This window comes from Mus musculus, chromosome 12, assembly GCF_000001635.26.
Source record: "Mus musculus strain C57BL/6J chromosome 12, GRCm38.p6 C57BL/6J".
NCBI classification, from domain to species: Eukaryota; Metazoa; Chordata; class Mammalia; order Rodentia; family Muridae; genus Mus; species Mus musculus.
Window position 1 is genome coordinate 52633240 of NC_000078.6, and position 24593 is coordinate 52657832.

At 41.2% G+C, this 24593-nt stretch overlaps 1 long non-coding RNA gene across 11 annotated transcripts in view; it reads left to right on the forward strand.

Moving 5' to 3' along the window:
- The window catches only part of Gm35239, a 59318-nt gene that overhangs the window by 30287 nt on the left and 4438 nt on the right, over window positions 1-24593 (forward strand). For 8 of the 11 annotated variants that reach the window (XR_001780609.2, XR_001780612.2, XR_001780615.2 and 5 more), the window contains one exon: window positions 6703-6792. This is a non-coding gene — a long non-coding RNA (predicted gene, 35239). Of the gene's footprint in view, window positions 1-6702; window positions 6793-7305; window positions 7739-12256; window positions 12341-24593 lie in introns of those variants that run through there. The other 3 variants (XR_381591.4, XR_381590.4, XR_001780613.2) reach the window with 3 other exon arrangements.

Genomic DNA, 24593 nt, shown 5'->3' on the forward strand with positions numbered 1-24593 from the left:
GAGAGAAGAAATTATATTGAGAACTACTTTCGTAAATTTCTCTGCATGCGTTTAAAGATATGGCACATTCATCCTTGCCTGTAGTAAAGCTCTTGTAGAAACTCAGTACTCACAAAGATCCTTCTAGTTTATCAGAAAGTATGATGTCACCATGGCTGGAATTCTCTTCTTGGGGCTGAGGTCAGGGCAAAAAAGAAAGCATTCCACGGAAGGCCCCCTGGAATGGCGTCTGCACCAGAGTTCTTGAGTCACTTTGAGATTCTTCAAATTTGGGGCTTGGCTGGGGAGTTGTCATTAGCGTTTGTGAGGAGCAACCAAATCATGTCCACAAAGGGTGTGGCACCAGCTCTAGAGGGGCTATAGTCATGGGATATATTGTTTCATCTTGGAGTAATACCTTAGTTATTTCTCTTGGTGCATACCTGAAGTGGAAACTTAAGGTTTTTGTTGTTGTTGTTGTTGTTCTCGTTTTGTTTTGGATGCTGTTTTGCCTGGGGCAAACCTGTGAAGGAATGTTTAGCTGAAGTGGACATAGGTGAAAGACTAAGGCAGATTTGTGAAGGAACATTTGGCTGAAGCAGACACAGGAGAAAGGATGTCTGCTAAAGCAAGCACATGAAAGGACATGTATGATGTTTACTTTACATGGTGTAGTTGAGCTGCGTTTGTTGGGACTCCATAGAGAGAAAACACCAAAAAAAAACTTCTGGTGATATGCTACAGTTTCTTGCCATTTCTACAGACTTAGGCTGATTGGCAGAGTGATGTCAGCTGAGACAGACTCATGTGCTGAGACAAGACCTGTGGAAGACAAGTGATGTTTGGAGAGAGTATAAAAAGGACTTGATGGATACTGACTGAGGCTGAGCTTGGCTTGCTTATAGAGCTAGCTATGCAGTGCTTGTTGGTCTAGTGTCCTCACTGATCTTCTCTTCTTTCCTGAGAGAGGCACAGCTGAGAGCTTCTCTTGGTGTCCCTCCCTGGTCCCTCCTGCTGACTCTAGCCAAGGCAGAGGCCTGGCTGTTTCTTCTAGGTCCTGTCACTACTGTTGCTAACTCAACTCTACAGAACTAGACTGCTGGTGGACCCTTGAGGTGTTTGTGAGTGGATGGAGCTGCTGCTGCCTGCTGACCTGTGAACTGAACTGCGGATTTTCAGACAACACAGACGGGAGTTGCTCCAAAGAACCTTTCTAAACAGGTCCACTTCCCCCATATCCTTTCTTTCCCACTACCTCTGGTGGGTGGTGGGCTAAAAGGGAGGTTAAAGCATTTAAGAACCATCATTAAAAATAGGTTTTGAAAAAAAAATGAAAGTTACACAGATCCATTCTCTATGTGGGAATGCTAATTGTTCATAAGGAGGTAAGTTTGTAATTAATGGATATTTTTTCATTAATGAATTAAAATTTTTTTTGTACCAGAAAAAAAAAAGAAAGAAAAAGAAAAAGAAAAAAAGAAAAAAGGAAAGAAAAAAAAAGAAAAGAAAAGAAAAGGAAAGGAAAAGAAAAGAAAAGAAAAGAAAAGAAAAGAAAAGAAAAGAAAAGAAAAGAAAAGAAAAGAAAAAAATACCACCTGAGCTCCATACCTGAAACCGTGGTGGAAGAACTGGTCTCTGCAAGTTGTTCTCAGACCAACCCCCAACACAAAGTCTGTCTGTCTATCTGTCTCTGTCTCTCTCTCTCTCTGTGTGTGTGTGTGTGTATGTATGTATGTGTCTCTGCAAATTGTTCTCAGACCTCCCCCTAATATACAGTCTCTTTGTCTCTCTCTGTCTCTCTCTTTCTCTCTCTATATGTGTCTGTCTGTCTCTCATTTTTTTAAAACCTTAAAAACATCCACAATTTATCAAAATGCTTCATTTGTCATGACAACTTGCCTAGAAATTTGAAAAGACCTTTGCTATAGGCTATAACATTTCCTGTCATGTTTACGAACAGTTGACTGAAGCCAGGGAGTGGCCATCTGTGAGCATTTTGGTGCAGCTAAACTGGGGGCTGACAGAGGTTGACGGTAGTCATTTGTATATAAAGAATTCATTCCCAAAGTCTTAGCTATCAAATGCCAAGAAAGATGATTGTGAAAGGCAGGGACAGACTCAAGTATTTCCCAGCTGTTGTGGGCCCAGTTGTGTGTGTAATTCTGCCTGGAAGTGTTTACTCCTTGGTTGTCTAAGCAGAACTTTGTGGTGGCAAGTAAGGATTACTGGGCACAGCCAGCAGTTATCAAGAGATACGTGGTTATGCCAGTGAGCCTTACAGGAAAACGTTCAGCTTGGGGATCTTCAGCCACCCTCTTACATTGTACTGCTTGAGAGGTTTGTCCGGGGATTGTGTGCTGCACACATCTTCTAAAGACAGAGTCTTAGCTAGAATGTTTTCCAGGACTCTCAAGCTTCTCTCACTTCTCTTGTCTGCGTTGAAGCTCCTTCGACCTGGATATTGCAACAGCAACCCCTAGTGTGTTACAGGGTGAAAATAGAACTCCAGCTAATAAGGTGAGATGGAACAGGATGTGGCAAACAGGCATCTTGTTGTTTATTGAGCATCACAGGCAGAACTAAATAAGCAATATCATCGTGTTTTCTAGGTCTGGACAGCTGGGAAAAAAAGAAGGTAGCAGGAAGTTAGGTTTTAGATTACTTTAGAAAAGAATGCATATGCTAAGAGCCAGAGAGTAGGAGGGGATCAGTAGGTCACTGGAGAAGGGAGCTGGTCTTGTGAACAATTTGCTAGTCTTCCAAAGGCTGAAAAACTTGGCTGTGCACAGAGAGAGTGGTTAGGGCTTGGTCACAAAGGTCTTGCAGCTGATCTTTCAGATTGGAGGCCTACAATGGGGGCAAACGTCTTTTTCCCCTTAAGGTGGTTAAATTGAAATTCTAGAGATGTCAAACAATAAACTAAAGGCTATCAAAGCGTCAGTGGATGGTAGGTATTTACTAGTAATAGAGTTTTGATGAAAAGTTCTAGATCCAAGTAAGATAGGGAACTATAAAGAAGGTGGTGGTGACGGTGGCAATGGAGAGATGAGGCAGAGGGGATGGGAATGGGGACAACAGAGCCCACTCTCATGGAGCTTACAGTTTGTTCAGCTGCCAAGGATCAGCTCACCACAGCTTAGACCTTGGTGTTTGTATGTTTTGAGCATGAGTCACATACCGGCAGAGCGTGATTCCTCAAATGGAAAGTACCCATATAGTTCAAGATGTTGTCTCCTGCTTGCCCTGCCTGTCTCTTCTGAAAAAAGTGTAATCCCAAATGCCGGGTCCACCAAAGGGCTATTTTCTAAAGAAAGAATGATGGAGCCATGTACTTTTGAATGGTGAAGATGACAAACCTTGAGGTGACAGGACGGTGATGATGGGGTAAATCCTGACCCTAGGGGTGCTGAGCTGTGGCTTTAAGGACTCTGTTTCTCAGGGTCAAGTTTCACTCCCCATAGAAACAGCTGCATTGGCTCCTGCCAGGTCCTTTCCAGCAATAAGAAACGTTGTCTCAGGAGGCAGATACCATTTGAGAAAGTACAGAGCATAGGACATCTTGGGGACCCTATTATTTGGGGATGAGGGAAGACCAGACTGAACCTGAAAAGCAAAGAAGAGAGCATGAAGAGGGAGTATGAATCTAATAATCAAATTCAAGCTGCTAAGTGTTTCTAGGATTTTTATTCTAGGGTTCATTTTCTTTTTTCTGTTTTTTAGGGGGGGTTGTTTGTTTGTTTGTTTTCTGAGGCAGGGTTTCTCTGTGTAGCCCTGGTTGTCCTGTAACTCACTCTGTAGACCAGGCTGGCCTCGAACTCAAAAAATTGCCTGCCTCTGCCTCCCAAGTGCTGGGATTAAAGGCATGCGCCACCATTGCCCAACCCCTCAGGTTCATTTCCTGACTTGCATTTACTTAGGCCTGAGAGTGGTACTGTGGATATGATTGTTGGATGTTTGGGAGAAACACAGTTAATCTTACTTTTGTAGTTCAAATTATTTTTCAAAATTACTCACAAAGCTCACAGTCGTAGTCCCGATTCCTAAGTTGCAGTGGCTTCTTTAAGAACTACATGGTGTGGGTTTTCCTTTTGTATGGGATGTTTTTCCATTACCTTTCTTGTTCAGGGCAGGGCACTGCAGAATGAGATCCTTAGTCCTAGAAAGCAAGCCATCTGCCTTGTGTAGTACCTGAAATAGACACTGAATTATGGTGGTTCTCCTGTGTAACTTTGACAACTGCACAGCTTTTCTCCTTAAAAAGAGGCAATGCCAAGTCCATGGATGATTTTTTTTATATATACTATAATTGCATCTCCACAAACACAGGTGACAGATGACAGTGAAAGCTTCTGTTGGGACTAGTGCTGTTTTCAATGCAGAAGCTACGCGCTGGGTTTCTAACACGGAGATGGTATTGATCCAAGCCTTTGCAGTTGATCATCCAGGGTTTCCTTGTGTTATGCTTCTTCCTGCAGTTTCTGCTTCTCTGTGAAAACCAAAGTATCATGTAACCAGGATTGTAGGGTGGAGTGTGAGTGCGGCTTTAAAATATGCAGAATCCTTTCCAACACATCGGGCATTTACAAAAAAAAAATGTTTTTCACGTTGGGGATTGAATTCAGAGACTCGTGCTTGCTAAGCACACCCTTAGCCCCGCTAACTTTTAAAGAACTGATACCAAGGACCTCTGAGAGACAAAAAAAAAAAAAAAAAAAAAAAAAAAAAAAAAAAAAAAAAAAAAAAAAGCTGGGTGGTTTTGGAATTTTCTATGTGAGTGTTCTGCCACCTGCTGGAAAGGGCTCAGCAAGTTCTGAGAGCTGAGAAGCAAAGAAGCTGGTGCAGTTCTGGGCCCTCTTCCTCTCCACCCGGGCCCACTCCCAAGGCTGGCAGATAATAAAGCCTACAGTCTCTGTGCGGTTGGTTTCCTATCGACTCTCACAGGCTGGGAGCTGGTTACCCCACAGGGATTTCTCCTCTGACTTGTGTTGAGCTCGCTCTCCCAGCTCAGGCCTGGGCTGCTTCGCGAAGGGTCCTCACATCATCTTCAAGCTTCAGAACGCCAGGGATCCAGTGTGTTGCCTGGTGTTCCCTGTTTGCTTTGGTTTAAAGTGAACACAAAACAAAATATCTAATCCAAGTTAGGCACTACGTAAGCAGGAGGGCCAACTGACCCACTGAGAAAAGATATAGCCTCTTTCTCTCTGTAAGGATTATAGTCTCCCTACTCCTGAGTGCCAACACGGCTTCTTATTAAGTGATGCAGATCAGAGGCGTAAAGTACCATCCTCTAGACAAACTGCTGCAGCCTTCCTGAGATAAGCCTTACCCATTGCTAGCGTGCACCACCGAGGGCTGTTGTCATCACTTCCTAGAAGTGATGGATAGTCGTTGAACTCTCAGTAGTGCGTCCGGCCACTTTCCCCAGTCGTTTACAAACAGTTCTGCTCTAATTGCATGTGGCCTCAGCGTCTGGGAAAGGCTGAGGCATACAAGCTGGGGTAGATTAGGGAAGGGAGTGTCCATCCAGCAGCTATGAGGAAGCCACCATCCATGTTGCGTGAAGACTTTGCGGTGTGGCTGCTTTGGGGCTGCTGTCAGTGTCCCTTTACTCATGCTGTACACATAAGTCCCATCAACGTTCTGGTCCCCTGAGGTCAAATTTAGTGGACTCCAAACTTTGATTTGTCATTGAGATTTGGGGTGTGTGTAGGGTAGACATTTACATCTTTCTCAGGGAAGGAATTTTGGTGACAAGAATTAAAAATGTTCATTTTCCTGGCCAAAGAAAATGTTAGTAGCAATAAATCAAACTCCTTGCAAATGTTTCCCGATCTATAAAATCTCCAAATTTGGGCAAGCACAGTTTTTAAACCCTATGGTCTCAGCTTTTCTTTCATGTGACAACTTGTGAGAAAAAAAAGTGGGGTCAACAATTCTCAGTTGTGACTTCCATCTTTTCCCTGGAAAATTCGCCATAGAATTTTCTGTGCTGTGACCCACATAGGAACACAAAAATAAAAGCACAGTGGAATGAGGGTAGCGTCTCCTCACTAACTGGGTCGCTGCTTCCTAGACGGATCTTGTCTGTAGTAAATGCTTGGCCTGATTTCACCGTCCTTCAGGTCGTTTACTTTCTCTGGAGTTCTGGCAGGAGGATGCCCTTCCTGGATGGATGTGTGTATGCTCCTCCCATGGGGAAAACTTAGATTTTTTTGGCAGCCAGGCCCTCAAAGCAACTGGGACAGGGTGTGGAGGCCCAGCTTTGTCGCCCTATTGAAATTTCTCAAACACACAATGCTTTGGAAATATTTTTTACACAGGAGTACAGCATTTTAATATCTATGATTAGCTGAAAAAATAATAGCTACTAAATGAATAAAACTGACTTTATTATTAAGGAATATCATTATGAATTTCCCCCAAATGTTTTGAAGCTTTAATTCAGGCAACCTGTGACAATTAAAAGGGGAAAAAAGAAGACCTACCCTGGCTGAGGCAGGTATGGTAGGTGGCTTCATGTAACCAGAACTGAAAATTGGTAGTAGAGAAAACCTGAATTAAAACTTACTTTAAAATTAACTTTAAAGAGGGTAGATGATGTGATCGGAGTAGGTGGGGGCTGAGAAAATTTGTACTTAATCCAGAAAGTCACAAGGTGACTTCATTGTAAATAGATGGTCCCAAGGAATAAATGGGTTTTTGTTTGTTTGTTATTGATAACAGTTTCTGAACAACCGGAAGCCATCAGAATCTCAGAGATTGGAGTCTTATGGACACACACAGAAGTTGTACCCTCAAGGCCACATGAAGAAGGTAAAGAAGGACCCCCGATTTACATACATGGGACACACTGTTACAATTATGTTCAAGAAGTGATCTCATTAAGCTTTTGCAACTTAGCTGAGAACTCAGCAGATCTGTATCATCTGGGAAATATTTTAGACTTTTAAATATTTTCAAAGAAAGGCATTAAAGTGAAGAAAAAAAATTCAACAGAAACAAAAGTTTGCAGGGGTTGCCTTGTAGCCAAAATTTTGATAAAGATGGGTATTTTCCTACCCATCTCACCCCAGTGGTAGAGCTGATAGAATTAATTTGCTCTAAATCCTCTCTTGCTAAAGGTGACCAGGCAGGGGCTGGGGAGAAGGCTCAGCAGGTAAAAGCACTCGCCTCCAAGTCTGGCGACCTAAGTTTCACCTTCGAAACCAAATGGTAGAAGCTGAGAACTGGCTTCCATAGGGGAGCCCTCTGACCTCTACAGGGGAGCTGTGCCATGCATGACTCCCTCACAATAAACAGAGCCAATGTAATGATGGTTTTCTTTAGCAGGTGACCAGATAGAACTTGGCCTGTTAACAAAGTCATGCCAAGTTGTATTACCTGGAATTCTTCCCTTCTCTTCAGTCTTCCTTGTATTAAAGAGCTGATGGCATCTCAACATCACTTACATCTTAAAATCCCAGTTTCAACAACAACGGGAACTGTGAATTCCCTAGGAAGATTAGGAAGAAGACAAATACGGAAGCTGCACCTTTATTTCCCCGGGTCACAGTCTTCTGTTAGTGACCCCATATGTGTTTCTTTCCCTGTGGGGTTTAGTCCTGCCATCCCACTTGTCTTTCGAAATACCTACTAAACTGAGTGGCTAGAGTAAGTATGCTTCCATCTTAACATGGGAGGAGGTGTTTTCTTGTCTCTCTTTCCCTCAGTCATGGATCTTCTGGCCATACGGAAGCATAAATGTCAACAACTTTCTGTATGCTCAGTGTGTCATGTGAGTAATTCATTCTTCAGTTGGTTTGTTCTTTGCTTTCCAGGTAAGGGAAGCATCTTATAGATGCTGTTACAGTCGGAATCTGAAATGGCTTCCACATCCTCACTTTGCAAGAACTTGACCTCAGGCTCATGGTGTTATTTTGGAGACTGTGGAGCTTTTTAGGAGTTTGGGGCCTGGTTGCAGGACTAATAAGTCCTTAGTGTGGGCCTCTGAAGGTCATAGGTCATACCACCCTTGGTTCTAGTCAAGTTCTCTTCTCATGGTCTACTGCCCTGTGAACAATTGTCTGCTACACACTCCTGACACCATGACCTCCGCCATGTGTCCTTATGACAAGAGAACAAAACTTCTGAAATGGTGAGACGAAATAAGCTTTCTTCCCATAGGCTGTTCCAGTCCTGTAGGATTGACATACAGGTATTTTAAAAACGTGAGAGTTTACATAGCAAGTGAATGGAGCTTAGAACTGATACATTTCTGACTTCCTGACTTATGTCTGAAACTATCCAGCCTGATAGCAGTATGCTGCCAAGAAAGCAGCTTTCCCAGGCTGTTGGGCTCAGCTGCCATCAGCAGGGGTTCAGTCTCCTTACTCTGCTCCACTGCTAGCACTGAGAGAAGCAAGGGGCTAACTTAGAGGTCCCGGGAAAGAGCCCAGGAGAGGCCCCAGGGACTGGCTCTCAAACTCAGGATCATCTGCTGTCTGCAAGGCCCTCCTCTAAGATGTCTTGGAATCACATGGCACAGTAGTGAGCAGACTTTCTATATAAAGGTGCAGAAAATAGGAGCTCAATAATTGTCCACTGCCTAGCTAGGCAAGCAGGAAGCCTCAAAATGAACATGCCTGCCCAGTGTGCCACAGGTCATCCCCTAGGCTGAACATGCCTGCCCAGTGTGTGGTTCAGGTCACCCCCTAGGCTCTACTTCCACCATCATCTCTTCCCCCTTTTGATGTCTTGGGAAAAGTCTAAACTTTTCTTTACAAAAAAAAATCAACACTAAAACCTTTGGCTGCCCAAGTCAGGCTGTCATTAGGTTTTGGATGACTTAAAGGCGCAGAAAAGACAGGTGAGGTTGGCTTGAACTCTCCTCTTTTGGCATCCAGGAGACTCAGACTCCACAGAAAACCCTTAAAACCAATATCAGCCTTTTTTTCAGACCTCACTGGAGAAGCTGAGGTAGGCTGCGTTGACTTCAAGGCCAGCCACATGCTAAGACTGTCTGAAACAAATAACAGGGAAACAAACCAAAACAAATCAGGCAAGCAGATCAACACCAAATGTACCTAGTGTCAAGCAAAGGATGCCTGGGGGATGCTGCCAGACTTCCTAGTGTGTGTTTAGAACACTATTCCTTCTCTTTTGGGCCACAGGCCTGTATCAGTGAAATTATATTTGGATATAAAGCTTATCTTACAAAGAGGGTATATTTTGGACTGGTTCTGTTTTTGAAGCATAGTAGCTGTCTAGTTTTGTTGATTATGAATTATCTAGAAGGGATGGATTTACAGAATATGTATATTCTGGACCGTGTTTGTGAAAAATTCACCTTGAAGGAAGGCACTTTAAACATCTCACAGTTGGAAAGAGAGACACATTTAAGTTTTCCATTGTTCCTTCTTCTTAGATGTGCAAGGTTGTAGATGACCTCTCAATGTGTAGGCAGGCACCATCTCATAGGCTTTATCCACACCATGACTTCATCTGAATGTCTCAAGAATTCAAGTATCTTGTCTACTCATTACAACCAAATACCACAAATGCTTTAAGAGTTTTAGAAGGGCAGTCAAAATACACTGTATGTCAGAAGCTGGGCCTGTAAAGTCTCACCAACATAGCCATCCAACCATGAGCTAAACAAGGAGGACACCAACAAACATGCCCAACTGAATAGGGAAAACCCATGAGGCCTCAAAACTACACAATGAACTACAGGCGACCGTGCAAAGCTGAGAGTAGGAGAGAATGAACTACAGGCGACTGTGTAAAGCTGAGAGCAGGAGAAGTATTCCTGCCCTGGGAAGAGCACAGGATTGTCTGTGATAGACTGTCTGCCCCAAAACACAGACAAGTAACATCCTATGGCTGCAACATGTTATATTTAGGAATATTTGTGAGTATGCAAATACACATATGCATATAATAACAATTAATGATAAAAGAGGCCATGAATTTCAAGGGGAGTGGGGAGGGATCAATTAGAGGTTTTGGAGGGAGGAACTGGACGGTAGAGATGCTGTTATTAAATTACAGCCTCAAAAATAAACAAAAGTACTGAAAAATATGAAAAGTGTGAAAATTAAAAATAAAAGTATGAAATTGTCAAAGAATAAATAAAATATTATATTAAAAATAGTTTAAGAAGGAAAGGTGTGGTCAAGGTACTGTCTCTCCCTGCCCCCAATCAATTGAGAAACAGCTGCTTACTCTCTAATTCCTTTCAGAAAATAAAGGCCTTCTACTTTAGCCTCTGCAGATTACGGACCTGATTCCTAATGTTGGTTCATTATAGCTGAGGCCTCTTATTTTACTTTTTATTTTTGTATATACTATTTTTCATTTTAATAAAAATAGATTATTTTTTTCATAAACATTATCCTGATTCCAGTTTCCCCTCCCTCTACTTCTTCCCGATTCTCCTCTCCTTCTTTCCCATTCAGATCTACCCCTTCTGTCTTCATTAGCTAAGAGCAGGCTTCTCATAGTTACCAACAAAATCCAACAAAATAAAATATAATGTGATGAAGCCAAAACCTATCATAGCAAAGCTGGACAGGGGAAAAACATCCCCAAGAGAAGGTATAAGAATCAGCGACCTACTCACGCACACACTCTGGAGTCCCATAAAAACACTAAGTCAAAAGCTAAGATATATATGCAGAGGACCTGGTACAGACCTGTGCAGGTCCTGGGCTTATGTTTTTAGTCTCTGTGAGTTCATATGAACTTTGCTCAGTGGATTGAGAGGACTTTGTTCTCCTGATGTCCTCCATCCCCTCTGGCCCTCACACTCATTCTATCTCTTCTTCTAGGGTTCCCTGAGCTTTCCGGGGAGAGATCTGATGGAGACAGCCCACATAGAGCTCTGTGTTCCAAGGTCTTTCTCTTTGCATAATGCCTGACTGCGGGTCTCTGTATTACATCATTCCTCAGCTCTCCTAGTACCATAGGAAGTGCAATTTGGCGTGCACCAACCACATGGGGGTTAGCCTAGGTGCCATTATCAGAGACTTCCTTCTGCAGCAGATGGGAATAAAGCCAATTATTTTAAACATCTGCTCTCAGATGTTCGTTATGATGCTATTTCCTCTCTTTCCTAAGAACAGGTAGTATCAGTCATAGCTGGCAAGTAGGAGAGTTAAGTAGACAAGCTGTGACTCATCACCAGCTCAGCCCCGGCCTCTGGCAACAGGTGGTTCCTTTGATCTCTCACTAAATGGGACGTACTATAGGAAACAGACATTGAGGAAGAACTTGAGTAAGTTGTGAGTTTTATAGGCAATATATATGTAATCTTGAAGACAATCTTTTTCATGTACCAAATATTATAAAGTAGTGGAACCAGGTGCACAAGGGACCCTAAAATAAGGTTTTACTTTGTTCACATTGTCTGATAAGGGACCATTGTTGGTGATATCTTGTCTATATCTTAAACCCCAAGTTGAACAAGAATAAGACCATCTACATTTAACATGTACATATGATAGTAAGAAAAGCTGCTAGCTTTGTGTCATAAAATGGAATAATCAGGAGTGAAGAAACAGCTAAGAAGTAGAATATATATATATATATATATACATATATATATATATATATTCCACATTCTATAATACAAAAACAAACGACACACAGGAGAGGAGTGAACATCTCTGGTTAAAATTGAGCAGGATCAAGATTGGTAATATTTTCTGGGACTTATACAGCCATTTCTGTGGGGCTAAGTAGGTAGTTGACAAAGAGGCATCAAATATACAGGAGTTCACATTAAGGATTATGTCTATTCTACTTTTTCTTAATATCTTTTGCTATCTCTTGAAGGAGGAAGGGTTATGATTTCAGTTGGTCCATTGACCATACAGAAAGCATACTGTTGACCAGGTGAACTGTAAGACAGTGATGACTCGCTGGGCGGTGGTGGCACATGCCTTTAATCCCAGCACTTGGGAGGCAGAGGCAGGCGGATTTCTGAGTTCAAGGCCAGTCTACAAAGTGAGTTCCAGGACAGCCAGGGCTATACAGAGAAACCCTGTCTCACAAAACAAAACAACAACAAAAAAATATACAGTGATGACTCTTAGTCCCTGTAGTAGCTGGGCATTGATATATCTCCCATGAATGCATACACATGCATGCATGCATACATACATACACAATACTTGCCTACTTTTAGAATTTCTTATGGATAAATATCAATAATTATCATCACTAACTCGATGTCCCAAGAGAACTTCACAATGCAACTGCAGAGCAGGAAAAGAGGGTCTTCATGTTTGTCTTCTAGGAAGCTCTTCTCCAGCAGCATTGAGAATGCCTGGCTCAAATTGTTTCTTGACCCCATGATATGGAAGTCTCAGATGAACACTATATCCTGAATATTCATGGAAGATAGACAATTCCTCATATTCAAGACAGCTGAAGGAGACATACAGAGTAAGCTAACTGACTCTTATTCATCTTTTTTTGAACGTCTACTTTTCAAACTGCCCACTCTCTCCCTCTCATTTCTAGTTTCAGTTCAGGACACTGTTCTATCGCACCAAGTAGACTAAAGCAATCAGTAAGGGTGCCCCACGGTGACAAGCTCTCAGTTAGGCTTCTGTTATCTGCGAACTCTAAAACTTTCTAAATGAGGTGTCCAGCATGCACACACAAAACTGTCTGATGCCTAAAGTACAAATAAGTAAGATATCGATTTGATTGTTAATTAAAGTCCAGAATAAAGAATTTTAAAGCAGAAAGATACAATAGGTTTGGGATTGGTATGTAACAGTCATGTTCTGCTGGTCCAGTTATTCTCAAGTGATTGATGACAAGACTGATTTATGTCTACTGGCCCTATCATCTTGCCCATCTGAGTACACACCTTTTGGATGGTGAATGCATAAATGGAACACAAAAGACTTTTTGCCTATATGCACCCATCTGTTTACATGGATCTTTTTATCTTTTGTCTTCTGATAGATTTTCTTTTCAGGTCTTTGGTTAGATAATTAGATGTTTAACCTTGACAATCATTGAAATAATTTTGGCCACTTGGCTTCTGTACTGCTACCTGGCCTCTATTTGTATGCGGTTTTATCACATCATTATCAAGCTTCATGGCTGCCTCCCTTACTATAGGCTCTGAAGGACTGATATTTTCATTGATTCACTTTTACCTGAAAGTTCCATGTAGTCTTGGAGAATTAAACATCTTTTTGGCGCTTCTACAAACTTCAATCTTCTACCAAACGTTCAGCATCCCCCAATGTATCTATTCCCGCAGGTTCACCTTTTTTCCAGCCTCTCCATCTTTTCCTCTGTTACACGTCAGTATTCAAGTGTGTCTGCTTTGCTCAGCATCAGTTGTGGATTTTTCAAGCATCACCATGCCAACAGGTTGGTATGACCTTAGCAAGCTTACCAGACCCCAAGTTTCTTGCCTGGATGTTAAATTCTGCACCCCAAGTCACTTTACTCTTCATATGAATCTTATGTTCCATCTCTCTTGATCAGGCATTCTCAAAACCAGCTGCAGAAGTCCTCCCCTGGGCTGGCTGGGACATGAGTGTGGATTTTCCACAGTTCTTCTGGAGTGTAGTCTCTTCCTTCTCTCATCAGTGCTAACATGTCACCACAGAGTGTGCTGGAATTTATCCCTAGTTATCAGCTTGGCAGGGATCAGTGTGGGGCAACACCTAAAGATGGTGTGTTCGCCTTGTAGCATAGAAATGTCTGACTAATCTTCCTGTGTGTAGATATGCTAGTTCCTAGTAAATAGAGGTGGGCTACCTCTGTATGCTCTGAAGGCTCAAGTGAGTCTGTCGATGTCACATTGATTAGTGACACTAACTCAGATGACCCACCTGGTTCCAATGTTTTTTTAGAATAGGAGTTTTATAAAATATAACCTGTCTTGGCTAAGCATTTAAATGCTTATTGGATGTACTTGGATGGCTTTAGTCAGCATAAATACTTTCCCTGCAAGTATGAGGACCTTCATTCAGACCCTCAGTGCCCATGTAAAAGAGACAAGTGTGAATCCTGTGCACCTGTAACCCCAGTACCAGGAAGGCAGAGACAGAGGATCTAGGGGCTTTATTGGCCAGCCAGCCTAAACCATCAGTAAGCTCCAGGATCAGTTAGAGCTGCTGGGTCAAAAAGTAAAGGTTGGTAATGATAGAGGAAGACAAATTCTGTGACCTGTGGGCTTACACACACACACACACACACACACACACACACACAGAGAGAGAGATTTATTTATTTATTTATTTATTTATTTATTGGTTTTTCTAGACAGGGTTTCTCTGTATAGCCCTGGCTATCCTGGAACTCACTTTGTAGACCTGGCTGGCCTCAACTTACCACAGGCAATTAGAGCCTCTTTGTAAATGACCAAAAAAGCTATTAAATTGTGGTACTTTAACTGTTTGTAAGTATCCCTAGGCTCTTTGTTATTCTTGTATAGGGCAGTGTAACAGTGACGACCAGCCAACCCCCCTTTTATCCCCTTTAATTGCTTGAGTCTAAATAGTAAGAGAATTGTCTTTAATGGGACATGTTCTCACATCACTATCAGTAAAAATTTGGGTATCTGGTCTACCTTGTGCCAGGGGCTATTCATGACCTACCAGCCACTTGGATTGAAATCATCTTTGCTAGATGAGTAGTGGATGATCCAAACTAAAAATCCCTTCTTACTGTCTGTATTTCTCAGACTACTCCAACTATGGGTATGTCTGCTCACGTTCTACAGATGTAGCTAGGAGAAAGGGGGAGGGGAGGAAGGCATAGAATATTTTACATGTCTGTTTGATACCTGTGAAAAGAAAGAATATGGAGAAGTACACACTGATTATAGCTCTGAAGAAATATTTTTCCTGGCAAACAAGGAGACAGAGAAGAGAGTGCCTTTGGATGTACCCTTGAACTTCTGTGATAGTCAGGCATTGGCCCAGAGCAGTTCTGGGAACTACTGCTTTGGCCTGGATGCTGCTTTAGAGCTGAGCATACAGTCTACTGGATACAACACACCCCAGAGCAAGGAGGCTCAGATGGTACCCCACAATTGACCAGCCCTTATAAGTGGCTACATTTCCTATTGCATGGGACAAAATCATAGAATCACATTTTAACTATTAAAGTATTACTTTCAAATGTGCTAAGATAACTTGTGGCTAAACCTTCAAGTCCTATGTAGCATTAGTTCTTGCTACCCTTACTATCTGAGACACAGGGAGAAGATAGCCATCTACAAGGCAAGGGATGCTTGACAATACCAGAAGCCAGTACTGAAACAGAAAGGAGGGAGCATGGCCCTGCCAATACTTTGTCTCTTAACTTGTAACCCTGGAGAACTATGAGGTTACAAATGTCTGCTTCTTAAATCTCCAGGCTGTGGTGCTTTGTTATAGTAGCTCCAAGAACTATTTACAGAACACCACCTCACACCAATATATCACAAGATCTTTCCTACTAATCTCTGATTTAATCTCTTCCACCAGAGCAGTGAATATGATTTTTCTTGATCTAAGTTAGACTGTATTCCTTTTCACCATAAAATCAGGGATGGTTTCTATTTAAAAGCAAAACAAAACAAAACAAAACAAAACAAAAAAACAGACTTTATAAAGTCTCATATTCGACCCGTCTCTGCTTAACCTGTTGCCCTCCAGGTTCTCTTCCACATGGGAACCTTTACATGGCTGCTTTGTTTCACTGCTCTTCCCCCAGTGCCCACCTGGCTCATTCCCTCACATTTCCCTGGTCTCTGTTTAGCTCTTACCATGTAAAGAAGTCTACCTTCTTTCTCCACATTCTCGTCAGCATCTGCTGTCACCTGAATATTTGATCTTAGCCATTCTGACTGGTGTGAGATGGAATCTCAGGGCTGTTTTGATTTGCATTTCTCTGATGATTAAGGATGCTGAACATTTTTTCAGGTGCTTCTCAGCCATTCGGTATTCCTCAGGTGAGAATTCTTTGTTTAGCTCTGAGCCCCATTTTTTAATGGGGTTATCTGATTTTCTGGAGTCCACCTTCTTCAGTTCTTTATATATATTATATATTAGTCCCCTATCTGATTTAGGATAGGTAAAGATCCTTTCCCAGTCTGTTGGTGGCCTTTTTGTCTTATTGACGGTGTCCTTTGCCTTACAGAAGCTTTGCAATTTTATGAGGTCCCATTTGTCAATTCTCGATCTTACAGCACAAGCCATTGCTGTTCTATTCAGGAATTTTCCCCCTGTGCCCATATCTTCGAGGCTTTTCCCCACTTTCTCCTCTATAAGTTTCAGTGTCTCTGGTTTTATGTGGAGTTCCTTGATCCACTTAGATTTGACTTTAGTACAATGAGATAGGAATGGATCAATTCGCTTTCTTCTACATGTTAACTCAAGAAGAACGAAGACCAAAGTGTGGACACTTTGCCCCTTCTTAGAATTGGGAACAAAACACCCATGGAAGGAGTTACAGAGACAAAGTTTGGAACTGAGACAAAAGGATGGACCATCTAGAGACTACCATATCCTGGGATCCATCCCATAATCAGCTGCCAAACGCAGACACCATTGCATATACTAGCAAGATTTTGCTGAAAGGACCCTGATATATCTGTCTCTTGTGAGACTAGGTCAGGGCCTAGCAAACACAGAAGTGGATGCTCATAGTCAGCTATTGGATGGATCACAGGGCCCCCAACGGAGGAGCTAGAGAAAGTACCCAAGGAGCTAAAGGGATCTGCAGCCCTATAGGTGGAACAACAATATGAACTAACCAGTACCCCCTGGAGCTCGTGTCTCTAGCTGCAATGTATCAGAAGATGGCCTAGCCGGCTATCAGTGGAAAGAGAGGCCCATTGGTCGGGCAAACTTTATATGCCCCAGTACAGGGGAACGCCAGGGCCAAGAAGTGGGAGTAGGTGGGTAGGGGAGTGGGGGGGGAGGGTATGGGCGACTTTTGGGATAGCATTGGAAATGTAAATGAGGAAAATACCTAATAAAAACAATTAAAAAATAAGTCTACCTTGACTTCTCTGTTAAAAATCAAAGTTGCTCCCCTCTGTACAATTGATAGCCTTCCCCGTGGTAGATAATAGATTCCCATTAGCCAGGTGTATTATATTTTTCCATAGCACTTGGCACCTAACATTTGATATAAATTATTAAACTTATTTCTGATCACTTATCTCCCTTTACTAGAATGCAGATGATAGGGGAGGGAGTTTTTGCTTTTATCTTTCTCCAAGGAGTCAAACAGTGCCTTGTTGTAGAAGGTGCTTAAAGTTGGCCAGGTTAAAAAGAATAGACTCTCCAAGCTAGAAATATGAATGGAATATGAAGCTAATAGCCTAGTAGCATAGCAAGTTCCCTACAATTTAGATCTTGTTTGAATCTTCTACCCGGGAGAGACCAATTTTTATTTCCCCAAGATAAATTTAAAAAAAAAATCTTATCTTAGACACAGGATGGAAAGGGAATCACATTTCCTGTGTGCCTTCAAGGACTCTAGGTCTTCAGGATGGAGGGAGGCAATGGGTACCTCTGACTGCTTCAGGATGGAGGGAAGCAATGGGTACCACTGACTGTCTCCTTGTAACTCTTTTTATGTTTGTTCCCATTTAATTAGGTGGAGGTAAGGTAAGGCATGTGAGCAATGACAGGACCATGTAGATTTATGTTCTTCCATTTGCTGCAACAAGATTTTCTTTGATGAGAAGTTGAAATATATTTTAGTTAGAACTGAAATCTTACTTTTTCTGCCTTGTCTCTAATCAAAGGGTGTAGATTTCAGATGAAAAAAAAATCATCATCAGGAAAACATTGATTAACTTTCTAGAATGCACACATTTCTATTAATGCAATGTGCGGTCGTGCAAGCTGCTAACTAATTCTAATTATCTCTAGGCCAATTTCACAGTAACTTGTAAATAAAAAATGCTGCTGGCAGCATCAAGCAAAGAAGTCTCTACACGGGTGATAGCCAAGGTTAGTGAACACAGACAAAATAAAAACAAATGAGGTGACAACCTGATTGTTCTTAGGCAAGAAAATAAGCATTTGTTCTGTTAAGTATTAGCTAGGGTTTTACTTCCAAAATTTCTATTCATAATCTATCAAAAGAGAACTATTAGAAAAATGGATCAAGAGCCCAGAGAGATAGCTCAGAGGTTAAGAGTGTGTACTGTTCTTCCAGAGGATCCACATTTGGTTCCTAGTGCTTGTACCTGGCAGTTCTCAGCTCCCTGTAATCCCAGCTTCAGGGGAGTCGACATCCTCTTCTGGCCTCCCTAGGCACCAAAGTACAAGCCTACACTAAACACTCAATTCAAAATAAAATATCTTTAAAAAGCAGATCTATGTTGTATTGTATATAGAATTACTTTTCTTTAAAGTATGAAATACTGCTCAATTTTTTTTTATATGGCTTAGAAATCTTGAATGGTGTCTTAGGAATGATGTAGTGTTTTGGGTGCAAGTCTGTTTACCCACTCATTCCTTATTGTTGTCTGCCTCTTATCCACCACTGTGGGTGATAAAGGGTGAGTGTTCTCTAAGCAGCACTTTTTATTTACAAACTTGCCTGAAGTTAGCCAAGAGGCAAGATGAACTAGTCAAAAGCTGATGTGATGATTATAATTTTTCATTAATAGAAATTGCTTCTATTTTCTTTTTTATTAGATATTTTTTTAATTTACATTTCAAATGTTATCCCCTTTTCTAGTTTCCCCTCCAAAAATCCCCTATCCCCTTCCCCCTCCCACTGCTCCCTAACCCACCAACTCCCATTCCTGGTCCTGGCATTCCCCTATACTGGGACATAGAGCCTTCACAGGAACAAGAGCCTCTCCTCCCATTAATGATTGACTAGGCCATCCTCTGCTACATATATAGCTATAGCCACAAGTTCCACCATGTGTTTTCTTTGATTGGTGGTATAGTTCCAAGAAGCTCTGGGGGTGCCTGGTTAGTTCATATTGATGTTCCTTCTATGGGGCTTCAGTCCCCTTCAGCTCCCTGGGTATTTCTCTGGTTCCTTCATTAGGGACCTGGTGCTCCATCCAAGGGATGGCTGTATTTGCCAGGCACTGGCAGAGCCTCGCAAGAGACAGCTGTATCAGGCTCCTGTCAGCAGGCTCTTGTTGGCATCTGCCTAGTGTCTGGGTTTGGTGGTTGTTTATAGGGTGGATCTTCAAGTAGGACAGTCTCTGGATGGTTATTCCTTCAGGCTCTGCTCTGAACTTTGTCTCAGTAACTTTTTTTTTTTTGGTTTTTCGAGACAGGGTTTCTCTGTGTAGCCCTGGCTGTCCTGGAACTCACTCTGTAGACCAGGCTGGCCTCGAACTCAGAAATTCGCCTGCCTCTGCCTCCCAAGTGCTGGAATTAAAGACGTGTGCCACCATGCCCAGCTGTCTCTGTAACTTCTTCCATGGGTATTTTGTTCCTCATTCTAAGGAGGAACAAAGTATCCACACTTTGGTCTTCCTTCTTGAGTTTCATGTGTCTTGCAAATCGTATCTTGGGTATTCTAAGTTTCTGGGCTAATATCCACTTATCAGTGAGTGCATATCATGGGTGTTCTTTTGTGATTGGGTTACCTCACTCAGGATGGTATCCTCCAAATACATCCATTTGCCTAAGAATTTCATAAATTCATTGTTTTTGATAGCTGAGTAGTACTCCATTACGTAAATGTACCACATTTTCTGTATCCATTTCTCTGTTGAGGGACATCTGGGTTCTTTCCAGCTTCTGGCTATTATAAATAAGGCTGCTATGAACATAGTGGAGCATGTGTCCTTATTACAAGTTGGAACATCTTCTGGGTATATGCCCAGAAGAGGTATTGCTGGATCTTCCTGTAGTACTATGTCCAATTTTCTGAGGAACCACCAAACTGATTTCCATAGTGTTTGTAGCAGCTTGCAAACCCACAGCAATGGAGGAGTGTTCCTCTTTCTCCACATCCTCGCCAGCATCTGCTGTCACCTGAATTTTTGATCTTAGTTAGCCATTCTGGCTGGTGTGAGGTGGAATATCAGGGTTGTTTTGATTTGCAGTTCCCTGATGATTAAGGATGTTGAACATTTTTTCAGGTGCTTCTCAGCCATCTGGTATTCCTCAGTTGAGAATGCTCTGTTTAGCTCTGTACCCCATTTTAAAAATAGGTTTATTTGATTTTCTAGAGTCCAGCTTCTTGAGTTCTTTGTACATATTGGATATTATTTCCCTATCAGATTTAGAATTGGTAAAGATCCTTTCCCAATCTGTTGGTGGCCTTTTTGTCTTATTGACAAAGAAGCTTTGCAATTTTATAAGGTCCCATTTGTCGATTCTCAATCTTACAGCACAAGCCATTGCTGTTCTGTTCAGGAATTTTTCCCCTGTGCCCATATCTTCGAGGCTTTCCACCACTTTCTCCTCTATAAGTTTCAGTGTCTCTCGTTTTATGTGGAGTTCCTTGATCCACTTAGAGTTGAGCTTGGTACAAGGAGGTAAAAATGGATCAATTTGCATTCTTCTACATGATAACTGCCAGTTGTACCAGTACCATTTGTTGAAAATGCTCTTTTTTCTACTGGATGGTTTCAGCTCCCTTGTGAAAGATCAAGCAACCATAGGTGTGTGGGTTCATTTCTGGGTCTTCATTTCTATTCCATTGATCTACCTGTCTGTCACTATACCAGTACCATGCAGGTTTTTTTTTTTTTTTAATCACAATTGCTCTGTAGTACAGCTTGAGGTCAGGCATGGTGATTCCACCAGAGGTTCTTTAATTGTTGGGAATAGTTTTTGCTATCCTAGGTTTTTTTGTTATTTCAGATGAATTTGCAAACTGCTCTTTCTAACTCAGTGAAGAATTGCGTTGGAATTTTGATGGGGATTGCATTGAATCTGTAGATTGCTTTCGGCAGGATAGCCATTTTTTACTATATTAATACTGCCAATCCATGAGCGTGTGAGATCTTTCCATCTTCTGAGATCTTCTATGATTTCTTTCTTCAGAGACTTGGAGTTCTTATCATACAGACCTTTTACTTCCTTAGTTAGAGTCACACCCAGGTATTTTATATTATTTGTGACTATTGAGAAGGGTGTTGTTTCCCTAATTTCTTTCTTAGCCTGTTTATCCTTTGTGTAGAGAAAGGTCACTGATTTGTTTGAGTTAATTTTATATCCAGCTTCTGCACTGAAGCTGTTTATCAGGTTTAGGAGTTCTCTGGTGGAATTTTTAGGTTCACTTATATATACTATCATATCATCTGCCAATAGTGATGTTTTGACTTCTTCCTTTTCAATTTGTATCCGCTTGATCTCCTTTTGTTGTCTAATTGCTCTGGTTAGGACTTCGAGCACTATACTGAATAGACAGGGAAAAAGTGGTCAGCCTCGTCTAGTCCCTGATTTTAGTGAGATTGCTTCAAGTTTCTCTCCCTCTAGTTTGATGTTGGCTACTGGTTTGCTATATATTGCTTTTATTATGTTTAGGCATGGGCCTTGAATTCCTGATCTATCCAATACTTTTATCATGAATGGGTGTTGGATTTTGTCAAATGCTTTCTCAGCATCTAACGAGATGATCATGTGTTTTTTGTCTTTGAGTTTGTTTATATAGTGGATTACGTTGATGGGTTTCCGTATATTAAACCATCCCTGCATCCCTGGGATGAAACCTACTTGGTCAGGATGGATGATCGTTTTGATGGGTTCTTGGATTTGGTTAGCAAGAATTTTATTGAGTATTTTTGCAACGATATTCATAAGGGAAATTGGTCTGAAGTTCTCTATCTTTATTTGGTCTTTGTGTGGTTTAGGTATCAGAGTAATTGTGGCTTCATAGAATGACTTGGGTAGAGTACCTTCTGTTCCTATTTTGTGGAATAGTTTGAGGAGAATTGGAATTAGGTCTTCTTTGAAGGTCTGATAGAACTCTGCACTAAACCCATCTGGTCCTGGACTTGTTTTTAGTTGGGAGACTATTAATGACTACTTCTATTCCTTTAGGGGATATGGGATTGTTTAGATCTTTCATCTGATCCTGATTGAACCTTGCTTGGTACCTGGTATCTCTCTAGAAAATTGTCTATTTCATCCAGGTTTTCCAGTTTTGTTGAGTATAGATTTTTGAGGTAGGATCTGATGATGTTTTGGATTTCCTCAGGTTCTGTTGTTATGTATCTCTTTTCATTTCGGATTTTGTTAATTAGTATACTGTCCATGTGCCCTCTACTTAGTCTGGCTAGGGGTTTATCTATCTTGTTGATTTTCTCAAAAGAACCAGCTCCTGGTTTGGTTGATTATTTGTATAGTTCCTTTTGTTGCCACTTGGTTGATTTCAGACATGAGTTTGATTATTTCCTGCCATCTACTCCTCTTGAGTGAATTTGCTTCCTTTTGTTGTAGAGCTTTTATGTGTGCTGTCAAGTTGCTAGTGTATGCTCCCTTCAGCTTCATTTTGGAGGCACTCAGAGCTATGAGTTTTCCTCATAGGACTCTTTCATTGTGTCCCATAAGTTTGGGTATGTTTTGGCTTCATTTTCATTAAACTCTAAAAAGTCTTTAATTTCTTTCTTTCTTTCTTCCTTGACCAAGTTATCATTGAGTAGTATTGTTCAGCTTCCATGTCAACATTGACTTTCTATTATTTATGCTGTTATTGAAGATCAGCCTTAGTCCATGGTGATTTGATAGAATGCATGGGATAATTTTAATATTTTTGTATCTGTTGAGGCCTGTTTTGTGACCAATTATATGGTCAATTTTGGAGAAGGTACCATGAGGTGCTGAGAAGAAGGTATATCCTTTTGTTTTAGGGTAAAATGTTCTGTAGATAGCTGTTAAAACCATTTGTTTCGGGGAGTGGGGGGGAGGGTATGGGGGGACTTTTGGGATAGCATTGGAAATGTAAATGAAGAAAATACCTAATTAAAAAAAGGAGAAAAAAATTGTTTCATAACTTCTGCTAGTTTTACTGTGTCTTTATATAGTTTCTGTTTTCAGGATCTGTCTGTTGATGAGAGTGGGGTATTAAAGTTTCCCACTATTATTGTGTGCAGTGCAATGTGTGCTTTGAGCTTTACTAAAGTTTCTTTAATGAATGTGGATGCCCTTGCATTTGGAACATAGATATTCAGAATTGAGAAATCATCTTGGAAGATTTTACCTTTGATGAGTATGAAGTGCCCCTCATTTTCTTTTTTTGATAACTTTGGGTTGGAAGTTTATTGTATTCGATATTAGCATGGCCACTCCAGCTTGTTTCTTTGGACCGTTTGCTTCGAAAATTGTTTTCCAGCCTTTTACTCTGAGATAGTGTCTGTCTTTATCCCTGAGGGAGGTCTCCTGTATGCAGTAAAATGTTGGGTCCTGTTTATATAGCCAGTCTGTCAGTCTATGTCTTTTTATTGGGGAATTGAGCCCATTGATATTAAGAGATAGTAAGGAAAAGTAATTATTGCTTCCTGTTATTTTTTTTGTTAGAGTTGGGGTTCTGGTCTTGCAGCTGTCTTCTTTTAGGCTTGTTGAAAGATTACTTTCTTGCTTTTTCTAGGGTGTCATTTCTGTCCTTGTGTTGGGATTTTCCCTTTATTGTTCTTTGAAGGGCTGGATTCATGGAAAGATACTGTGTGAATTTGGTTTTGTCATGGAATACTTTGGTTTCTCCATATATAGTAATTGAGAGTTTTGCTGGGTACAGTAGCGTGGGCTGGCATTTGTGTTCTCTTAGGGTCTGTATAACATCTGTCCAGGATCTTCCAGGCTTTCATAGTCTCTGGTGAGAAATCTGGTGTAATTCTGATAGGTCTGCCTTTATATGTTATTTGACCCTTTTCCCTTTCTTTTAATATTCTATCCTTATTTAGTGCATTTGTTGTTCTGATTATTATGTGTCGGGAGGAATTTCTTTTCTGGTTCAGTCTATTTGGAGTTCTGTAGGCTTCTTGTATGTCCATGGGCATCTCTTTCTTTAGGTTAGGGAAGTTTTCTTCTATAATTTTGTTCAGATATTTGCTGGCCCTTTAAGTTGAAAATCTTCATTCTCATCTATATCTATTATCCTTAGGTCTGGACTTCTCATTGTGTCCTGAATTTCCTGGATGTTTTGAGTTAGGATCTTTTTGCATTTTCTTTGATTGTCGTGTCCATGTTTTCTATGAAATCTTTTGCACCTGAGATTCTCTCTTCCATCTCTTGTATTCTGTTGTTGATGCACACATCTATGGTTCCTGACTTCTTTCCTAGGATTTCTATGTCCAGAGTTGTCTCCCTTTGTGATTTCTTTATTGTTTCTACTTCCATTTTTAGATCCTGGATGGTTTGGTTCAATTCTTTCACCTGTTTGGAAGTGTTTTCCTGTAACTCTTTAAGGGTTTTTTTGTGTTTCCTCTTTAATGGCTTCTAACTGTTTACCTGTGCTTTCCTCTATTTCTTTAAGGGAATTATTTATTTCCTTCTCAAAGTCCTCCATCATCATCATCATGAGAAGTGACTTTAGATCCATATCTTGCTTTTCTGGTGTGATGGTGTATCCAGGACTTGCTATGGTGGGAGAGTTTAGTTCTGATGATGCCAAGTAACCTTGGTTTCTGTTGCTTTTGTTCGTACGCTTGCCTCCTGCCATATGATTATCTCAAGTGC